The sequence below is a fragment of the Anthonomus grandis genome, chromosome 1, assembly GCF_022605725.1.
Source record: "Anthonomus grandis grandis chromosome 1, icAntGran1.3, whole genome shotgun sequence".
Lineage (NCBI taxonomy): Eukaryota > Metazoa > Arthropoda > Insecta > Coleoptera > Curculionidae > Anthonomus > Anthonomus grandis.
The window spans coordinates 57,582,050-57,604,106 of NC_065546.1; the positions used below are offsets into that span (position 1 = coordinate 57,582,050).

A 22,057-nucleotide genomic window follows, 5' to 3' on the forward strand; every position below is an offset into this window, starting at 1 on the left:
CTTATAAAGGTTGGAGCAGACCTAAAGGGGCACCTGCCAAAAGGGGTACTGCAAGAGATGAAAGAAAAATGGGTCCTCCATGTATTTCACATGTATGTTTAAAATCCAAATTAAGCAACTGTCAGAAAATTTCTGAAGAAGACCGAAAACAGTTGTTTATCAAATTTTGATCCCAAATGAGTTGGGATCAAAGAAAAATCTATGTCTGTTCACTTGTTACGAAATCTGAGACTGCGCGGTTAACAAAGGGTCAGGGTGATGTTTCAAGAAGAAGCTCAACATTAAAATACATCCTTAATATTAACGGTAGAGAATTGAAAGTATGTAAGAAATTTTTTCTTTCGACATTAGGGGTTCGAGAATGGAGTGTTTTAACGTGGATCCAAACGTGTGAGTCTGGTATTCATCCTTTAAAAGAGGCAGCAAACTCCACTGGGTGGAAAAGTAAGGGACCTAGAAGTGACAATTCCATTGCAAAAGAAATTCTTGTAGAGTTTCTGGATTCTTTAGCAAAGCTCCCATAGCATTATTGCAGAAAATCTACCAATAAATTATATTTGGAGCCAATATATGGACATTCCATGTCTGCTTGTAATGTCGGGATCAATTATAACACATGAGAGCCCTTTTTGAATATCTTTATTCAAAAGACTACTTAAGACTGTCTACCAACTTTTCATCATTTACACTTATTGTTTTATATAATTGCTTACCTACTTACTAACTAGGTTACCTTGCTTAATCAGGTTAGTATACCAATTCGTACAAGGATAAGTTATGATATTTTAATTGTTATGAAATGAACTTATAAATTTCTTCTACACCTCCCTTTCGCAGAAAAATGGCCTTCACTATGGCCACTTGTGAAGGCCAACCGGTCCTATTGAGAAACCGGTTGCGAGTTTCCCGACTCGTATTCCGCGTCATATTGTCTTACTGCGCGATAATCACTAGAGTAGTGACCTCGTTGGGATCCCCTGTAATTGCTACGCCCATAATATTGACCTCGGTATCCGGAACCGCGCGCATTGTTATAATAATTGCTAATAATGTTAATATTATTATTGTTTGGATGTTGATTACCGCTGTTTCTATTAAAATTGTTAGGTCTACCCCGATTATTGGGTCTACTAATATGTCTGTTCAAATTGTTGTTGTTGCCCCTGTAAGTACCTCTAAAATGAAAAATATTTATATTTACAGAATTACTAGGGTTTATATTGACAAATTTGTTTACAGCTTCCTGCACAGTACCAAATGACCCGGCCTCCATGACTATACGAGCCCTCTCAGTGTTGGCATTTTGACTCAATGATTTTACTACCATCTCGGTCGTGTAGAGATTGAAATGTCTGTTGGTACTCCTTCGTCAATATAAGCCCTTTTTAGCTTCTCTGCTAAATTTGTAATTTCTGACGAGTATGTAATCGAGTCTTTATTGTTTTGCTTAAGATTTTGAAGTTTAGTAGTTAAAACCCTAGAATTATCTCCTTTCATACCATTTTTTAAACAAGTAATTATATCGTCAATCGTATTTTCATTTGTAACTAAATCCCTAGCTTTACCTGATAAACGAGTTTTAATGAATGATATTGCATTATTTACATGACCTTCTGAATTATTTTTTAGTATTTCGAGAGCATCTATAAAAGATCGTAATTTTTCTGGGGAACCGTCAAAGTCTTAAGGCACAATTTTACTAGCAAAATTAAAGAATTCTACCGCTGTCGGTGGCATTTTGTCTGATTGTGTGTTTGCTGTATTATCTAACTTAAATTCGATTGTATCTTCGATTTTGGTAATTGGGTCAACGTCTTCGTCTAATACTAATGGGTCAATTTGTTCCGTACATGATGTAGGAACCTTAAAATTAACATCGATTATGAGAAATGCTCTGACAACTTTATCCCTAATATGCAAAAAAATTTGACGACTTATAGTTTTTTGCGTCTCGTCGAGACTATTCCAGTATTTTTTTTGTATAGTTGTAAATTCATTAAAAAGTTGAACTAAATTATCATTTTCGAATTTCATTTTGCACATCTTCGCTCTTGGGTACTTGGTCTTTAATTACACTACACACAATTTATATGAATTTGACTCCAAGAGGTTGGCATTAAAACTGTTCAAGGAAAATATATATATATATATATATATATACAGTGCTTTTCTTTGAAGTCCCCCCCCCATTTATTTTTTGAACGGGTCAAAAAAAATTTTTGAAACTTGGCATAAGTAAATTGGTCTATAGATACTATTTTTCACTGTGAACTAGGTAGTGATAAATTCCAAGATGGCGGCTGGGCGACATCTTGAGAAAAAAATTTAAATAGAAAGGGGGGTCGTGTGGTACCTCATTTTAAAGGTCTCAATGAGTACTTTATAACCCTGAAATATTAGACCCATATCTTAACCCGTTTCAAAATGGCGGCCTAATAAAAAAGTATTTTTTTTTATTTTAACGTTTTACTTTTTTATGATTTTTGAATAGGTAAAAATCAGTGTACGAAAATAAATGCGTCACTATTTTATTTTGACATAAAAACGACAGTTCTAGATGTCAAAATAACACATAAGCGCCATCTTGAATAAATGCATTAAATAGAAATCTTGTGTTACCTCATTTAAAAGGTTTTATTGAGAACTTTTAATATTTATTACATGGACTCGGTGGACTCCATTTTGACCTGTCTAAAAGTAACAGCCAAAAAAATACACTGTTGCGATTTTATCATTTCACTATATCGAATCACTAACATTTGTCAAAATATTGAGGCAGATGTATTTGAAAATGTTCGACGTGAATTTTCAGATAGGTTATTTATGTGTCAAGAGGTACAAGGAAATCATTTCCAGCATCTTCTAAATTAAATATTGTTTTTCTTTTGATAAATTGTTTATTTGCTAATTGTAAATTAGTATTTCATTGTATTCTATTAAAAACGTTAATAAAATCGCAACAGTGTATTTTTTTGGCTGTTACTTTTAGACAGGTCAAAATGGAGTCCACCGAGTCCATGTAATAAATATTAAGAGTACTCAATAAAACCTTTTAAATGAGGTAACACAAGATTTCTATTTAATGAATTTATTCAAGATGGCGCTTATGTGTTATTTTGACATTTAGAACTGTCGTTTTTATGTCAAAATAAAATAGTGACGCATTTATTTTCGTACACTGATTTTTACCTATTCAAAAATCATAAAAATGTAAAACGTAAAAATAAAAAAAAATACTTTTTTATTAGGCCGCCATTTTGAAACGGGTTAAGATATGGGTCTAATATTTCAGGGTTATAAAGTACTCATTGAGACCTTTAAAATGAGGTACCACACGACCCCCCTTTCTATTTAAATTTTTTTCTCAAGATGTCGCCCAGCCGCCATCTTGGAATTTATAACTACCTAGTTTACAGTGAAAAATAATATCTATAGACCAATTTACTTATGCCAAGTTTCAAAAATTTTTTTTGACCCGTTCAAAAAATAAATGGGGGGGGGGACTTCAAAGAAAAGCACTGTATAACTAATATTCCTAAAGTACCCAACATTTATAATGCATTTTACATAATGCCACTAAATCCTAAACTTACCCTACCTATATTTTGCAGTACCGATTAAAATTCATATTAATTTTATTTAATGTACCGTCAGGCTAGATACATATTAAGTTTATTACATATGCAAAAAACAAAAAAAAACCTAATGCAACACAGTTAACGAGTTTTATTTACCTTGATTTCTGTCTTAGAACTTGCCAGTGACACTTGAACTTTTACAGTAATTAACAGGAACACTTAGCACATAAACACTCTGACACTAAACAGCTCCAATATTGCTGACAGAAACAGCATGATTTCTTTGCCACTTCTTTTTTAGGTCTTTCTTATGTAACTGGAAACCTTTAAGCAGGAACAACAGTAGCAAAACTACCACTATAATGTACAACAACACCTTTACGTCTTTGGAGACATGGACTACTTCTTGTTGTACTATTAAGTTGGAGTTGACAACTCCGTTTTTAGCTAACTCTTGGTGACTTGACTTTGAATTTTGAGTTCCCATTTTGAGTTCTACTTCACTTTTTTTTTTACTAACTTAGCACACCACTAGCACACTTTAGCACTCTGCTAACAATATACACATATATGAATGTGCTACCAGTGGCAGGGTCGCCATGTAATGTCGGGATCAATTATAACAGATGAGAGCCCTTTTTAAATATCTTTATTCAAAAGACTACTTATGACCGACTACCAACTTTTCATCTCTTACACTTATTGTTTTATATAATTGCTTACGTTTCTAAACGATATATTGAAATTCGGGTATCAAAATAATAAAACCTACTTACTAACTAGGTTACCTTGCTTAAACAATTCGTACAAGGATAAGTTATGATATTTTAATTGTTATGCAATGAACTTATAAACTTACTTCTTAATGCTGTTTGTCGAGAGTACCAGAACTATAGCCTGAAAAAAAATCCCAATGCAAAGCCCTTATGTAGACATACTTTTGACTGCATTGTAAAATAAAAAAATATTGTTTTTCAACCTCCCAAAAAAGATAAATGCGATACTTGCTGTTCCTATGAAGCCAAAAACTTAGATGATCAAACCTACCAAGAATATGTTGAAAGGAAAATATTAGCAAGGGAAGAAAAACAAAAAGACAAGCTTTTAGGAGCAGAAGGTAAAGCTATTATTTTAGCCCAGGATGTGCAGGCTGTAAAAGTGTGCCATTAATTCAATGCATCGACTTTATATTACAAAACAAAATTACTTTGTCATAACTTTACAATATTTAATATTAATAGCCACCATTGTATTTGCTATTGGTTTATTGAAACCGAAGCCGACCTTACGGCTAGTACTTTTGCTACTTGCATTGTTGATAAAAATTTTCAAATTAAAGACTTAAATAAACCCGTTATAATATGGAGTGACGGGTGCACTTATCAAAACCGAAATTCTGTATTGTCAAATGCGATGTTAAGCTTAAGCGTGCATAAGAACATTACCATTTACCAAAAATACCTTGAACGTGGACATACACAAATGGAAGTGGACTCGGTCCACGCTACTATCGAGAGAAATTTTAAGAATAAGTCGATATACTTACCTAGTGATTATTTAAAAATTACAACGGATGCAAGAAAAAAGAACCCTTATTTAGTTAAAAATATTAGTTTCGACTTTATAAAAGACTACTCTGTGTCACCTAAATACGACTCTATAAGACCAGGTCGGAGGGTAAATGACCCTACGGTTAATGATATTAAAGTTATCAGATATACTCCCGATGGCATTATTCAAATTAAGTTAGGTTTTAAAGAAGAATTTCAAAATCTTCCAGAACGACGAGTAGAAAACACTGTACCTAATTTATTATTATTTGTGCAATTGCGAAAAGCACTTATAAAAATAAAAAACAAAAATGGGAACATTTGCAACAGTTAAAATCTGTTATTCCAAAGATTATCATCTATTCTATGATCACTTACCAAAGTCAGAATAAAAGTGTATCACACATATTCAGTTCCCATTTTTGATTTTTCATTAAAGAACAATTTAGTTCAAAAAAATCCCTAGGCGTAAGTATTTTTTAAAGCAAAGTTTATATTTGTTAATATCCAATGTTAAAGAGTTTTTATTTTAATGTTATTTTAAGAGTTTCGTTACCAAAATACTTACCAAAATACTATAAAAAAACCTTGGTTTTGTTAAAAAAAAAAGCAGAAGAGTCAATTTAATTAAAATTTTAAGTTTAATAAAGTTTTTTTGCTCTCCTGTAAAATGTAGTTTTTGAAGATACGTGGTTTCACGAATTTCAGAAAACGGTAGATACATGGTTTCACTTCTCAATCGTCGACTTGTAATAAAATAAAAAAATAAAAATAGAGAAAAGTGCAAAGAGAGAAAGAGTTAGGATATATTTGTCAATGAATTAAACTTTGCTTTTTCCAAAACTTCCTCAGCTTTGTCTATTGCAGTGCCTTTCTTCTAAGCTTGATTAGATAGAGTATTTCATCCTGAATAAGTATAAATGTTTAATTCAGCTACTTCCATTCTTGCGATATTTTTATTAATTTCTCATATATTATTAGATTGAGATTGACTTATATTGAAATTGAGGCTATTGCAAGAAGATTAAAAAAAAATTGAATTTTTCTCATTGTCTCGGAACGTTTGATGGAAAACATGTGAAAATTATATCACCTCCGCATAGTGGCTCTTACTATTTTACATAGTTGTTTGTTATTAGTCAATGCAAGTATTGATTATGAGTTTATTTTACATTATTTTTAGCACCAATGGAAGAGTCTCGTATGGTGGCGTAACAGATAACACCTTGTTTTTTGAGAAATTAAAAAGTCATTTTCTACTTATACGAGAAGCATGTACATACTAGTATGCAAAATGGTAATAAACAATTTCCATATGTGTTGATAGGGGACGAAGGATTTAGTCAAAATCATCTTTTTTAATTAATAAATTTTTAATTTCTGAAATCAAAATCTTTTAAAATCGTTTTAGAAAACCCAAAACACAGAATGCGTTTTTAATTCTGAAATCTTTGAATAAGCCATAGAGTTCCTTTTCTAGGCGCTCACTCATAAATTTATAAAGAATCGTGTTATTGTTTAACTAACCCACAACTAATTCATCAATGCACCGCAATAAATTCCTGTTTGTCCGCCATTATCCAGTTATTCGCTACAGTTTTATACGCTATTGAATTTAGCGATTCCATAGAGCAGTCGGATTTTATTGAGGGCCCAGCATAAATATTGCCCGATTTATTTGCGACGTTAATTATCCGCATTTTAACCCTAAAAATTTTAAAACACATTATTTTTCCATTTTATAGTCAGTTTAACTGAAAAGATAAATTTTAAAGCCAAAGTAAACTTTCCTGACCGCTCGTCTCAGGTTTGTTTTAAACTAGTTACGCTGTGGAATTTCCGCTTGGATATTCTTGCTTGTTAGAACAGGATGAGCATTAATTTTGTTAGCGATTTACTTTACGTGATCGTTATTTTTTTTTTAAATTAAAGTATCTAACAAGGGATTTAGGGAGGGTGGGGAGGAAAGGAGGGTCAAAAAATACCTAAAAGACACAAAATCAAAGAGATTACCAAAAATGCCATAAAAAAACACAGCAAATATTGATTTGACCTTTCAACATATAACGTTACTTATTTGTAACGCCAGAAAATGACTATAAAAAGTGGCAACTCCGCACCGTTGTGATTGCGAATAACATGCGCGTTAATTAGTTTGTTATTTAAAGCCTACAAAAGACTACGGTGACGCCAATTTACCGGCAAGTGCAGCCATTTTACAGAAATAAGATGTAAAATTAAGAAGGGTGAAAAGTTGAATTTTCGACTACAGTAAGTTAGTTTTATCTTTTGTTTTTGAGTTATATTTAAAGATTCATCAAGACAAGTAGCTTGAATTTTTTCTTAAAGACTTACTAAAGGTAATGATATTACACTAGTAATATCATCAGCCTTTTATGTTTTTATTATGTTTCTCTTTTAATTATGTTTCTCGTATGCGCTTACATACTTTAGTTCAGAGAAAATTAAGCCTAAAAATACCAAAATTCCCAATTTTTCATTTAATAAGCTGTAATAACCACAAACGATGATTTCCATAGTCTAAGAGAGTAAGGATGTAAGATCCCCGAATCCGAATTAAAATTAACAAGGCGCAAATTCCCGGTTTCCAACGCCATTATTACCCTTCATCTGAAGGGGAACAAAGGTCGCGAAAAGGGTCATTTTAATAATACACCACCCGACGTCGGAAGGCCCGAAAATCAATTTTTTTTTTGTATGTTAATTACGTCCTGGTAGGTAGATTGGAAAACAATTACCTTAATAATTTATTTAATTTGTAGTATAACCATTAAAGTCAGCGCGGCAAGGAGAAATTCGGTGTTAAGTCGAGTACACACTTGAGAGCACATGGTTTGAGTACACACGCATATGCAAGTGTAGACGGTCCATTCATCGAGCGCACATGGGTTAAGCCAAATCCTGTCGGTCGTCTGTTTCGCCTATTTTCATTTTGACTATTTCTCTAGTTGTCTTCTATTTCCCAATCAAGCCAACTATTTGCATGAAAATGGAATGGAGTTAACTGACATGTACGAGCAGTACCCGGTACTATAATTGTGTTATACACCATCGCCTTTTTTGCCTTTTCGGCTTCACTTTTTGTAGTAATTAATGAGACATTATTAGAAATACAGCACAATTTTGCATTCTTACAAACATTCTTACGGATGTCACAGATTTGAAATCCGTAAGAATGTTTATAGCAGAAGCATTTCTTAATTATTTGCAATTCTTTTATGAATGCATAATGTAGAAAATCGAGATCCAGAGATCGATATTTTACAAAGTTTTATTTTATTCACTTAAAGTCCTTAAGAAAGTTTGTAGGGAAAATATTTCCACATGCACAAAATCAATTTAAAGACTTTGGATTTAAATTTTCACAGTTTTTACTCCCTTGAAACCCAGAAATTTTTGGTTTAAATTTTCATATTATTAATTGGAAGTTTCTTGGTTTTTGTGGATCACGAATCTGTCTAACAACTTTTTTAAAATTCGAATTTCTACATTTCTTGCTGTTTAGTTATAATCTTTTCCTAGATATTAGGTTCAAAAAATCTAATTTTCATTTGACTTATCCAAAAAACGAATCTTTTCCCCTGAACAACCCACAAGTCTACTGACAAACCCAAAAATAACACCGATCATTCAAATAAATTCAAAGGACGTTAAACCGCAATCCGATTACTTCGAAAACCGGCCTTAAAAGAACCATTGGGCCGTTAAATGAACTTTCACAGCACGTTATTTTCAACTAAAAGTACATTAAATTAGAATAAAACTTTTTAATACTCCAGTCTGGAGTAAGCTCAGTAAGTTACATATAAAAAGAATATATAATGGTTAGATGCGTTTCCTTTCACGCAGATCAGAAGCCCTATAATAAAACTTTAGTATGTTGTTTAAAGAGTTATGGCCTCATAAAAACTCTGGATGCGATAGCGAGAGAAAGCTAGATTGTTCCCATCCCGAAGGCTCTTGTATAAAATTTTTACTTCGGTTTATAAAACGCGATTTCAAATTTTATAGGCGACACAACGTTCTCTGTTATTAATAATATTTCTAAGGCATATCAATTTTCAAAGAGTGTATTGCTGTGAAAATTTTCAATCATTTATTTATGAGTAAAAAAACTGGAAACTTCCCGAGAGTCTACAATTTATGGCTCAAGTGCGTAAAAAATGGATTAAAAGGGAATTTACTGGAGCCTGGGACACTTTAACCGGAGCTAAGGCTCAACCCCGTCACGGAATATCCCGTACGCCTTAAGTTTTCCAGTCGAGGAAAAGAGATTAGTCTGCTAAACGAGTTCTTAGGCGTCTACTTATTTACTGAGTATCCTGTTATCGTTTAGGATAACTTATTTTATTATATAAACACGTTAAAGTCTTCTTGGTTAATGAAGCATATAGTAGAAAACGACCTTTATAGCCTTTTAAATGGCTATTTATTCTTAGTCTTGTTACTATAAAAAACAATCCTGTGTTTAGTTTTTCCGGATTCGATCTTTGTTTGCAGATCGTTCGGGTGGAATAACGGGCAAACACGGAGCAGATGTTTAATCTGGATCTAGGGAAAAAAACGTTTTATAGAATTAATAATCCGGGCTAACCAACCGTGTAAACATGTAATAAATTTATTGATTATAATATTTGATTAATTATTATATGTGGTTTTATCGAGAATCAGGAGAGTTTTTTCTTTCAATATAAACAAAATTAGTATTTGAACTAAAAGGCTATTAACAGGCTGAAAATATCAAAGCACCGGGTCACAATATTAGCAGAGTGTTTTAAGGAGGAGAAGCTTTTCCTAAACAGTTCGACACCCTTATATTATAATCTAGATTTATTATATACTCGAGAAGTATATAATATAATCTTTGGAAGGAAGAGAGAAAACAAAAAAAAAGTGTCTTCGTGCTCCTACAAAAAAAGGGCAAATTCTAATTATCTAACTGTCAAGGAATATCACTAACAAATACTGGATATAAGGTTTAATCCCTAGTATTATTCGAAAGACTAACTTCCTACATAGAGCATCGGCTAGGTAATTAACCAATGTGGGTTTATCAAATAGCGCTCAATCTTAGATAAGATCTTCACAATCATTTCTTTCAAACATTTTTTAAATAGGAGGAAACTGGCCCTGAAGATATCATGGCAAAGGTGAACCAAAAGATCCAATCACCTCTTCCTCTTCAATTTGTGACTTCAGTTTAATGCATCTAGGAATAAAATGAGAATTAAATTCATTTGAATTATGCATTTAAAAGAATAAATAATTCATCCCGTTTATCATTATTTTAAAGTATACGTTAATTTAAAATAAGAATATTCTGCTTTTAAATTATGCATAAAATATAAATATTTTAAGAATACTCAGAATAAAATTTAAAGAATACTAAAATAGAAACTCATATCCATTACAGTTAAAAACAAAAATGTTTTTGAATTTTGCTCACTTAAAATTTTTTTATGGCGAAATGGGAATAATGTCGATTTAAATTAAGCCAATAAAGTCGAAAAATGTCTTTTACGTAAAATTTAAAGTGTACGTAAACTGTATATTTTATGAATTTTATGTATTCTATAGTGAAATGATACATCAATATAATATAAGTTATTTTTGCATATGAAATAAATCTAGTATAACTGGAAATTTAATTTTCGTTAGTCTAGATAATTTGCATAAAAGTAGATATATAAAATATTATATTGTAACTAAAGTTTTTTTTGATCGATGATTAATTTTCGTTTTGCTTTTTTTCAATTATTCTTTTAATAAAGATCTTTGTATTTACGATAATTTTCTACTGTATTTTCTCAACATTAGTAGATTTAAAAATTTTACCACTACCCTACTTTTTTATTTTTGGGTGTCTTAAAGTCGGTTTTATCATTATTTTGTATAATATAGTCAGACACGAACAAAAAATATATTCACGAAAAAGTGATATCTTAGAAGAATACTCTAGGCTATTTTTGCATTTATTTTATTTTTTTTTCTTTTATCCTATCTACTCTTCTTCTATGATCTCTTTGGCACCTATTGGTTTAACTCTTTTTAGGATCATCTTTCTAACTTTGATTACAGTATAATTGGTGTCTCTAAAATTTAGTTCAATAAATAAAGGATGTTTTTTTTTAGAGGCGGAGAACTTTCATTTGGCAACACTGTTTTTTATGACAGTCGACCTGACAGTTCTGGGTTATTTTTAGATTAGTTTGGTTTGGCAATTCATCATGAACAGACTCACGCCGGAGCAACGTTCCCAAATTGTTTAAATTTATTTTGAAAGACATGGTTCTATTCGAGAAACACATCGGGCATTACGTAAGTGTTATGGTGCTCATATTCGTCCTTCAGAGAGATTAATTCGAGAAACTGTTGATCGTTTTCGCAATACTTTTACTCTAGTCGACAATACGCATCCCGTAAGACGTTGTACAGTGCGCACGCAACAAGCGATAGCTGCTGTGCAGCATGGTGTTGATAATGATCCAAATGTGTCAATTCGTCGTCGTTCTCAACAAGTGAACTTAAGTCCATCCACTTTATGGAAAATTTTGCGCAAAGATCTTGGATTGCGAGCATATAAAATTCAACTTGTCCAGGAATTGAAACCCCAGGATCATCTTTTGCGCCGTACATTAGCTGAATGGGCGGAAGGAAAGATTGCTGTTGATTCACGATTTCATATGAAAATTTTGTTCAGTGATGAAGCACACTTTTGGTTAAATGGCTATGTAAACAAGCAGAATTGCCGAATTTGGGGGGATGAGAATCCACGAGCTATCGGCGAAAAACCGTTACATCCAGAAAAACTAACCGTTTGGTGCGCTTTATGGGCCGGTGGAATCATTGGTCCTTATGTCTTTAGAAATGCTGATGGTCAGAACGTTACAGTAAACGCTGAGCGATACAGAAACATGATAACCAACTTTTTTTTGCCTCAATTGGAAGCCGTTGCAGAAATGTGGTTTCAGCAGGACGGTGCCACGTGCCATACAACGCGCCAAACAATTAATTTACTGCAAGAGACATTCGAGCAACGAATAATTTCGAGGAATGGACCTGTAAACTGGCCAGCTCGTTCGTACAACTTGACGCCGTTAGATTATTTTCTTTGGGGCTATGTTAAGTCGCATGTCTACGCTGATAAACCCGAAACACTTGAGCACTTGGAAGCCAACATACGACGCGTGATTGCCGAAATACAGCCTGCAGTACTGGAAAGAGTATGTGAAAATTCGACCACATCTAGATTACGCCACGTATCAATTTCGTTCATATCAATAAAATATTTTGTGTTTAATTTCAATTTAAAGTTCTTCGCCTCTAAAAAAAACACCCTCTATATAAGTAATCACAAATTTAGACTGCCGGGCTTTATTTTTAAATATGAATAAGAGAAGTCGGAGATTTGGCTTATTTGTTAGAACCTATATTAAATACTCTATAATTTAAAAAGAGAGTTCCCATTTTTTAAGAATATTTATGGATTAAATAATTTTTTGGTACCTCTACTTTGGTTTTAAAAAATTTATATAAACCATCCTCAACTATCATCATTTATTTTTTTGAGTTATTTTTTTTAATAACAATGAAATATGAATAGAATTGATCTACAGAATTCTTAAGGAGTATATAATAATTAATTCAAAATTTCCAAATTATCAGTTGAGCTTGATGTTTTTAGGGAAAGAAAATAAAAAATCAAAATCTCCACTATTTGGTAAAAACTTCAATTTTCTATGTAAAATTTAAAATATACATAACTCATCCATCTATCTTAAGAGTTTATTTAATTTCTTAATAAAATGGCGACCATATTTACTAAAGTTATGCATGAAAAAAGCATTTTTTCAAATTTCACTTATTTAAAATTTATGTTTTTTATGACGAAATAAGAATAATTAATAATCTCCTTGTAAATTGTTCACTAAAAATTCCAAAAATTCCTGTATTCATCATTATTTTAAATAAGATTTTAAATTTACCTTAAACATAGTGTTTTTTTTTTAATTTCAATTAAAAATATTGAAAACTAAGGTAATGCAATTGATGAATGAATACTATGTTTTAAAACAAAGCTGACAGATGAAAATTTCAAGATGGTTGGTCTTGTGGCACATCATTTCAAAGATTCCGAGGATTACTTTATAACCCTAGAATATAAATTCAATATCTTTATCTACTACAAAAAGGTGGTACATTTAATAATTACCTGAATACAATAACATTTAAGTTGATATATCGAGTAAATACATTCAGTTCAATTGAGAAGATGCTGAAAAGGGTTGCATTGAACTTCTTGACACAAGAACAGTCGATCTGAAATTTCACAGCGAACATTTAGCACTACCCTACATCGAAAGACACTAACATCGATATTTCTACAAATATTCGTTATTGTATATCATAATTCCAAGACTGAAGCAGGTTCAGATTTGTACACCTTTTGTTTCAAATAGCCTTATGAAAAAAAAGTCTAGAGCTATCAAATCCGGCGAGCGAGCTGGCCATGCTACAGGTCCTTAGTTTAAACTGATAAGTTGACGGTATTTGGCTGCTTCAGATGCCTTGCGGTAAACATTTATCTGTCGATATTAAAAATAGAATTGTTGATTTATACAAAAGTGGTCAATAGCAGATTGCTATTGCACAGACATTTAGGTTAGATAGATCTATCGTGTCTCGTATAATTAGGCAGTTTCATATAAATAGTGATTTATCCGTTAAGAAAAAATCAGGGAGACGTAGAAAAACCACTCCATATACCGATAAACAAATTATCAAAATTGCTAAACATGAGCCTTTTCTGGGATCCAATAAGATAAAGCATCGCATATCCGAAGAGCTTGCAGTAAACGTGACTTCGAGGACGGTGAGAAATAGACTATTAGAGGCCAAGTTGTTTGCCAGATGACCTGCCAAAAAACCGCTGCTGTAAAAAAAAAGTAGACGTTCCCGTTTAAGTTTTGCCAAAACGCATCTACATCATACAGAGCATGATTGGAAAAAGGTAATCTGGAGCGAATGAAATGAATCCAAGTTTTGTTTGTTCAGAAGTGATGGAATTGTGTATGTTAGACGCCCTGTCAATGAAAGACTCAACCCCAAGTATACCTGTGCAACAGTGAAACATGGTGGTGGAGCAGTAATGGTTTGGGGATGCTTTTCGGGCTATAGTATGGGCCCCCTGTATAAAATAGAAGGTATAATGGACCGGTTTTAATATAAGGACATATTAGAGAGTCAAATGATTTCATATGCTGATGATACTATGCCTTTAAGACATTTATTTCAATAGGGTAACGATCCCAAGCATTCTTCTCGGTTCGTAAAAGCTTGGTTCAGAAAGGAAAACATTAATGTAATGGAATGGCCTTCACAATCCCCTAATCTCAATCCAATTGAGAATCTGACATTTTAGATTCTAAAATCAGAGGAAAATCTTATAAAAATCAGCAAGAATTGTTTGAAGCATTGAATATGGATACAGGGATTATTTCTAAGCTAATAAGATCTATGCCAAAACGTTGTGAAGATGTAATTAAGAATAACGGGTACTTTACAAAATATTAACTTATGTTTTTTTTTATTTATTAGAAATGAAATAAAAACGAATATTAAAAAATGTTTTTAAAAATTATTAAAAATTATTTTTTAATACAAAAATATTAACGACAAGGAAACAGGTTTTTTTTCCTAATAATAAATTGCTTGTGTAATAATCAATTACTGGAATTAATTTTACTTCTGGTTTACATTCACTGCTTGAAAAAATAAAGTATTTTCAAATGTTCCTCTACTTTTTTCCACTACTGTATGTCCCTTTAAGTTATGCATTTAAAATTAGTTTTTTTGAAAAATATTTCAAACAATGCTTCTAATGACAAATTGAAAATCATTAATTAAATTCTGAAATTTCCTAAAAAATATATTTAAAATATTTATTTAATTTATGGAATTATTTGTCCAAAAATATATAATAATATAAGTTTTCTGTCTTTGGAATTAACGAGTGTCTAAGGAATTTTTTTGAATTTTTTTTTCAAAAAAATATTTTAGTTTTCGAAAAACTTTATAAGAGATATTTAATAAATTTATTTAAAACATTTTAACTAAAATTTAAAAAAAAAGTTTTTTTGATTAAAATTTCAACTTTTTCCAACATTTCAAAATTATTATTTTAAATTGATCATTTTATTTAAAAAACTAAAATCATATTTTATTTAATAATAAATTTATTTTTGTAATTGTAACATTATTTTGATGTTATCAGTAAAAAAGCGGGCATCATACTCAATAAAGTTATGCCTTTAAAATGCCCTCTTTTACCCTAATACATACTGCTCTTCACATATTGTTTAATTTTTTTGTATATTGTACAAAATTCACTTAATATTTTTTGTAGTTCTTTAGATTTAATAAGTACTTTCTTGGTGCATATACCTGCCTAAAAAAGAATAATTTTAATACATATTCTAAGCTTACTTTTGGTTTATTGTGTTATATTTTTAGCAATATATTACACTATTATAGAATAAATAATGTAATAAATGACCCTTTTTAGCATTTTATCATTCATCATATCAATACAATAAATCTTTTTTATATTTTAAATTATCAAATCAAAAAAGCTTCACCTTGAAAATTTCCCAACATCATGATTAATAATAACCCAAGTTCACTTGACCCGATTTTCCAGTATTAAACCATATATAAGGCGAAATATCGATTATTTCTCGCTCTCCTCCCCCCCGGTACAGAAAAAAATATGCACAAATCAGTTCCTAACCATAACTTTTCCCGATTTATCCTTTTATATTTTAACCCGCGACACTTTTAATTTTCCGTACCATCCTTCCGAAAACAAGAAAACCTTCTCTAATATACTAGCCGTATATCCGGGAAACAGGTTGTCGCGTACACGTCTAATAAAAATCATAAAATCGACCGAAAAAAATAATAATGTTTTTTCTCGTTAGGGAGAGGGGAGAAAAGGCGTCGAGACGCGCGACGTCGTCGCTCTCCGACACTAGACTGGATCGGACTGAAAAGGTCTGGAAAGTTGACGCAGAGGCAAAGGAGATCCGGAGAAACACCCTTTTCGGGCTTTGCGTGTAGCGTAGAACACAAAAGTATATATGGTACAGGTAACCCCCTTTCGTATATCCATATCGCATTTGAATGGAAACGTATTGTAACGTTTATTGTATGCGGGTGAGGAGGTAAGCCCTTTCAACTCGTCAGGATTCGGTTAATGTTCGGTAAAATTGGATCGAGTTTTTTTGCATATTTTCTAAAAAAGAAGTGCACAAACCCCTAGTTATTATGTACCAATTTGTTATTATAGTTTATATTTCGTTTAATAGAATAATAATTGTATTAACAAAAGTTATGTATTTTAATCAATTTTCAAAGAAAAGTCCGAAAGAAGTACAGAAATTCCTAGTTATTTTCTACGGTTTGCGTAATAAAGTGCCAATCCTATCTATTTGAATTATGGATTTGGATAAAATTTCATTTACTTATGATAATTCATAATTCAGATTAATATAGTTTACCTTACGGGAAATATTTCATAATTATTTGCCCATGTTTCTCATTGTGATTCAGTGCAAACTAATTGAAAATACCTAAAAAATAACAGGAATTAATGTCTGGCAAAGTTTTCAAGAAAAACTACTAGAAACGCCTAGATATTTTATTCAGCTTAATTCAACTAAGCCACAAATTGACCTGGAAGCCTGAATATATGTGTCACCATATTTTTTTTAAGATCTATGAATTTTTTTTATTTGTTATCAATATCTTATTTTAGATTTTTTTGTAGAATAGGGTAATTTCAATCAATATATATATAAAATAAACATGAAAGACATAGAAATTTGCGATTGTGATAATCAGTCAATTGATGATCTGATTCATAGACTTTTTGCTTATAAAAACAGTTCTCAAGCCATTCAATTTTTAAACATGGAACTTGGAAAACTATTCTTATTTCCAATGTGCCACGCAACCCTTATGGTAGAAGTTATCACAAATAATAAACTAGAAACAATTTTTGTTAAATTTTTAAAGTCTTACATTAAAACAATGCCTTGCTTAGACTCCAAGGCGAGAAGCGAGTGACCCTGTCTAAAATTTTCAAAAGTCAATGTCCTATTCTTTCCTATTAGGTAGTAGAAATATAAAAATAAATAAATTAAATGAGCATTCCAAGCCCAGATATTAAAATAATTGATGTAAGCAGACAAAGACATAGGTGTATAGGTGGCTGTGAGATAAGAGCCATCATATACAACATGAATACCATTGTTCCACTTGGAACTTGTGGCTAAATGTGCTCGACACAAGGCTATAAAAAAAAAGAAAAAAAGATTGTTTACCATACAACACCCTGTTGCCAAATTCTTTGCCATACCATCAACATGTGAATACCATGTTAAATTATTATCTATAACTAAGCCTACAAAATTTGTGTCACATTCAATATTTATTGTTTTATGGTATGTTCTAATAAGGGCGCTTTGTGGAGACAAATCATTTTGACTGTTTATTTTAAATTGCAGTGCAATGGACTTTTTAACAATAGACCATTGATTCTGCAGCACAATTAGAAATTATTCGAATTACTATCTTCACTTTATTTCAGAGCCTCTGAATATTGTTTGTTTTTTATATTAACTAAAATATTATATATTTGCTATTTTAATAGAGTAAAATTTAGACTAAATGGGAATCATACCCATTTAAATTATGCGTTTACAATCATAACATTTATAACAATTACCTTAGAATACACAATCAATTTTGCTCCTCTGTTACCCACATTAATATCAGTGACAATCGCTCTGTTGGTCCGCCTATATAAACCGAAAGTTTAACCCGAAATTCGCAGAACTAACTTAACTTTGTTGTCATGGAATGTAATTTTGTTAATGTCCCTAATTTAAATCCATGACGTTGCGGGAAAATTTCCCAAAAACAATTCTAGACTTTACTTCGATATTTTACCTCGTTCCCAAACATAAATTTCACCAAAGCAAACCAAACAAAAATGAACGTCTCCCAGATTCTTGTGGTAATATTTCATCCGTATAAAAATCGAGTCCGGCGTGTTTAAAAATATCAGGTCACAAACTTGTTTGCTTGGAAAACCCTCGTGGCAAAAGCCTTAAGAGGCAACCATAATTCACTTTTTCGAATCCTTTGATTATTTAAATCCTTGTCTTAGAAATGAGACAAGAAAAAATTGATTTAAAGAGAGGGAAAAACTGCTCTCATAATGTTTATCCGCTAGACTTAATTTAAAATAAATTGGGATAATTTTTAAACTGCTTTTTAAGGCGACATCATCCGTCCCGGATACGCCGGGGACATTTTTAATTTCCCGGATATTCCTTGGAGTTTAACAAAAAAAAAATTATGTTTTATCTTTAATAGTTTTGGCCGTTCTCTCTGGCTCTCTGGTTTCTCAGCAATATTATGAGAAAAAAACATACATAAATTTATTAATATAAGTTTATTAGGGTAAAGTGATATTAATTTAATCAGAGAATTTTGGTAAAAAATCTTGATAATTAAGAGCGAGTTTTGGGTAAAATGCATAACTTAAGTGGGTATGATTAACACTTTTTTATCGACTAATTCAAATGGAAGTACATGGGATGACACACATTTTAAAATTTAATTAAATTTTATTTATTTTTTAGTTTGGTAATTAAAAGGTTGGTATATATTTCAGAAAAGTTTTGATTAGGCTGACGACCATTAATTTCAAATTATTAAAATTGCATGGAGTTTCTGTTATATTTGTTTGGTCTGAAAATATATTAGGGTGAAGTGGGGTAAATGTAATCATGGGGCAAATGTAATCAAGCCCTATGATTTTTTTTATAACGTTTTGGAACATATTTTCTTCGAAATTCGAAAATATGACCTTTTTTATATCTATATTACTTTTTATTAACCTCTTAGTTCCAGTTTCAAAGATTTCGCTTTTTTTTTGTAGTTTGACATTTATAATAATTTTGTGAGTGCCTTTTATTATACTTGCTAATATTAGTATTTAGTTGTAATATTTTGCTCCCTTATGTAATTTTCGACAAGGATGTTGATTCTTCTATCAGATTTGATTTTCGATACTTAACAAAAAATGTATGCCAGCGATTACATTTATTTTATTTTTTATTTTTTTTTTATTTAAATTTCAGACATTTTTACTAATAGTAAAAATGTTTTTAAACTATTTTCACATTGTTTACACTTTGTTTTTTGAACTTTATATTCTTATCCAATTGACTGGCAACCTGCTTAAGTTTATTAAAGTTCATTTATACCCCAGATAAGGTTTAAGTAAATAGGTTCTAATTTAATTTTTTTGTTAATTTGGCTCTAATTTTTGCCTGGAATACCTGCTACAAATGTTTAATCTTAAAATATATTAAACCAGTTTACTTGTAGCCTTATTTGTTTTATTTAAAAGAGATTAGTTTATAACCGATCTTAGATTTTATGTTTTAAATTTCAGACATTTTCACTAATATTTATCAATGTTTGTCGAAAAATTAAAATGTTGATAATTAAAATGAATATTGGAGAAAATGCATAATTTAAATGGACATGGTTGACACGTTGGTTTTTGTGCTTTATATTCTTATCCAATTGTGCCAGTCAACCTGCTTAAGTTTATTAAGGTTCACTTATACCTCAAACAAGGTCTAAGTAAATTGGTTCTAATTTTTGCTTGGAATCTCTGCTACAAATGTTTAATTTTAAAATATATTAAATCAATTTACTTGTAGCCTTATTTGTTTTATTTAGAAGGAATTAGTTTATAACCGATTAGATTTGATTGGATTTAATGAATTTTTGAAATTAAGAATTTTATTAAAAAAAAAAGTATTTGGTGTATGTCGAAAAATTAAAACTTTAATAATTAAAATGAATTTTAGAAAAATGGAAAATTTAAAGGAATATGATTGGCATTTTGGTATCAGTAGTTCAAATAGAATGAAGGTATACACTGAAGCTTAAAATTCTTGTCCAATTGACTTGCAACCTGTTTGAATTTATTAACGCAACGTTCGTTTATATCTTAGATAAATTTTAAGTAAATTGGACAAATTTATACATTTGGTCAAATTTTTGCCCCTTGGAATCTTTGCTATAAGTTATTTCATCATAAAAAATTTAAATTAATTTATTTATAGCTTCTTTTCTATTTAGGAGATCAGTTTATAACTCACTTAAGTTTGACTTTACTTAAATTCCCTTTCTTCAAATTTCTAAAGGTAATCTGTCGAAAAGTTTAAGTAGTAATTATTAAGATAATTTTTTAAAAAATGCATAATTTAAATGGACATGATAAATACTTTATTATTGACTAATTCCATTAATATAAATGAAGGTATAGTAGAATTTTAAATTCTTGTCCATTTGACTAGGGACTTCTTTGATTTTATTATTAGAGGTTTATTTATATTTCAGAAAAGTTGTATGTAAATTGGTTTTGATTTAATTTCTTATGAATTTTTTAAGTCAGGTTTAATTTTTACCTAGAATATCTCTTATAAATTGTAAATAACCTAATTTACATGCAACCTTTTTTTAATTTAATTATTAAAAAATAGTTAATAACCCACTTGAATTTAATGTAAATTAGATTAATGTCGGTGTTTGTTAAATAGTTAAAATTGTGAAAATTGAGATTAATTTTGGAAAAAAAGCATAACTTAAGTGGACATGGTTATACTTGTTTGTTGACTAATCCAATTGTAAAAATCAAGTAATAGTTGAAAATCTTTGATTTAATGAACAACATATTCGTTTATATCCCTGACAAGTTTTATGAAATTGGCATTGATTTATTTTTTTAAGATAACTCTATATTTTGGTCTGGATTCTCGGCTATAAATAATAATAAATAAAAATCTTTTTTCTGAAACACGTTAAACAATTTTTCTTGCAGCTTCTTTTGTTTCATTTATAAAAGACCAGTTTGTAACCACTTAAATTTTTTGTAAATTCAGTTAGATTTAAATTTGCTTATTTGCCAAAAAAGTCCACCCTTCTCAACTCGTACACTCACAAATTACCCTCATTTATATTAAGGGAGACACCTCAAAGGCCACAATAGGCCTATGTGTAGACAAATCCGCGTAAGAAAATTAACAATCTTGCTTTTCACCATATTCAACATAAGAACAATGGGGCGGCAACTAAAAATGAGCCCTTTGAAAATTAAACAAAAGGGCCAAAGGAATGGCAATTTTAGGGAAACACACATTTTATTAATGACCGGAATTTGGATTAAAAAAAAAAGTATAAAATTGTAGGTCAGTTCTCTGGGGAAATTTACACGTTCTGATGTTTCACCCTAATTATATGTTCCACCCTTATTACATCCTGAAATTATCGTTTTATAGACTGCTGATTTGTATGATTTAAATTAGGGTAGGATAAGCATGTTTTTCATGCCGCACCCTAATTAGCTTAATTTAATCTTAACAAGAGCGTTTTCACCCCTTTTGGCCACAAAAAAATCACAACCAACTGACTAATCGATCACTACTTAGCCCTCAATTCACCTAAAAAGTAATACAGGCCGAAAAAATTGCTGGGGTGGCACCCTTATTTCGCCGAAGCCATTTTCCCGAGGCTGCTATGAGAAAGGGTTAAAATTTCAGCTTTTAATATTTGAGAATTTATTTATTTTATAAAGTGGTTTAGGGTCGAGATGTATACATACCCGTGTTATGAATATCGATCCTATATGGCTGCGATAATATGCTTAGGATGTAAATTGACGCTGTAGGGTTATAATGGAACAGTAAAAAAATTTCGTATTTAGAGTTAAAAAAGCGAAAATTACTGGAAATTTTAAATATGTTAGATGTACATTTTGAGTAT

At 30.8% G+C, this 22,057-nt stretch overlaps 1 protein-coding gene across 1 annotated transcript in view; it reads right to left on the reverse strand.

Moving 5' to 3' along the window:
• Positions 1 to 16,181, reverse strand: part of LOC126738994 (potassium voltage-gated channel protein Shaw-like) — a 131,872-nt gene extending 115,691 nt beyond the window's left edge. Inside the window, exon 1 of the mRNA XM_050444520.1 lies at positions 15,787 to 16,181. The gene's annotated coding sequence lies outside the window, so the exon portion shown is untranslated. The remainder of the gene's footprint in view (positions 1 to 15,786) is intronic.
• Between the last annotated feature and the right edge of the window lie 5,876 nt (positions 16,182 to 22,057).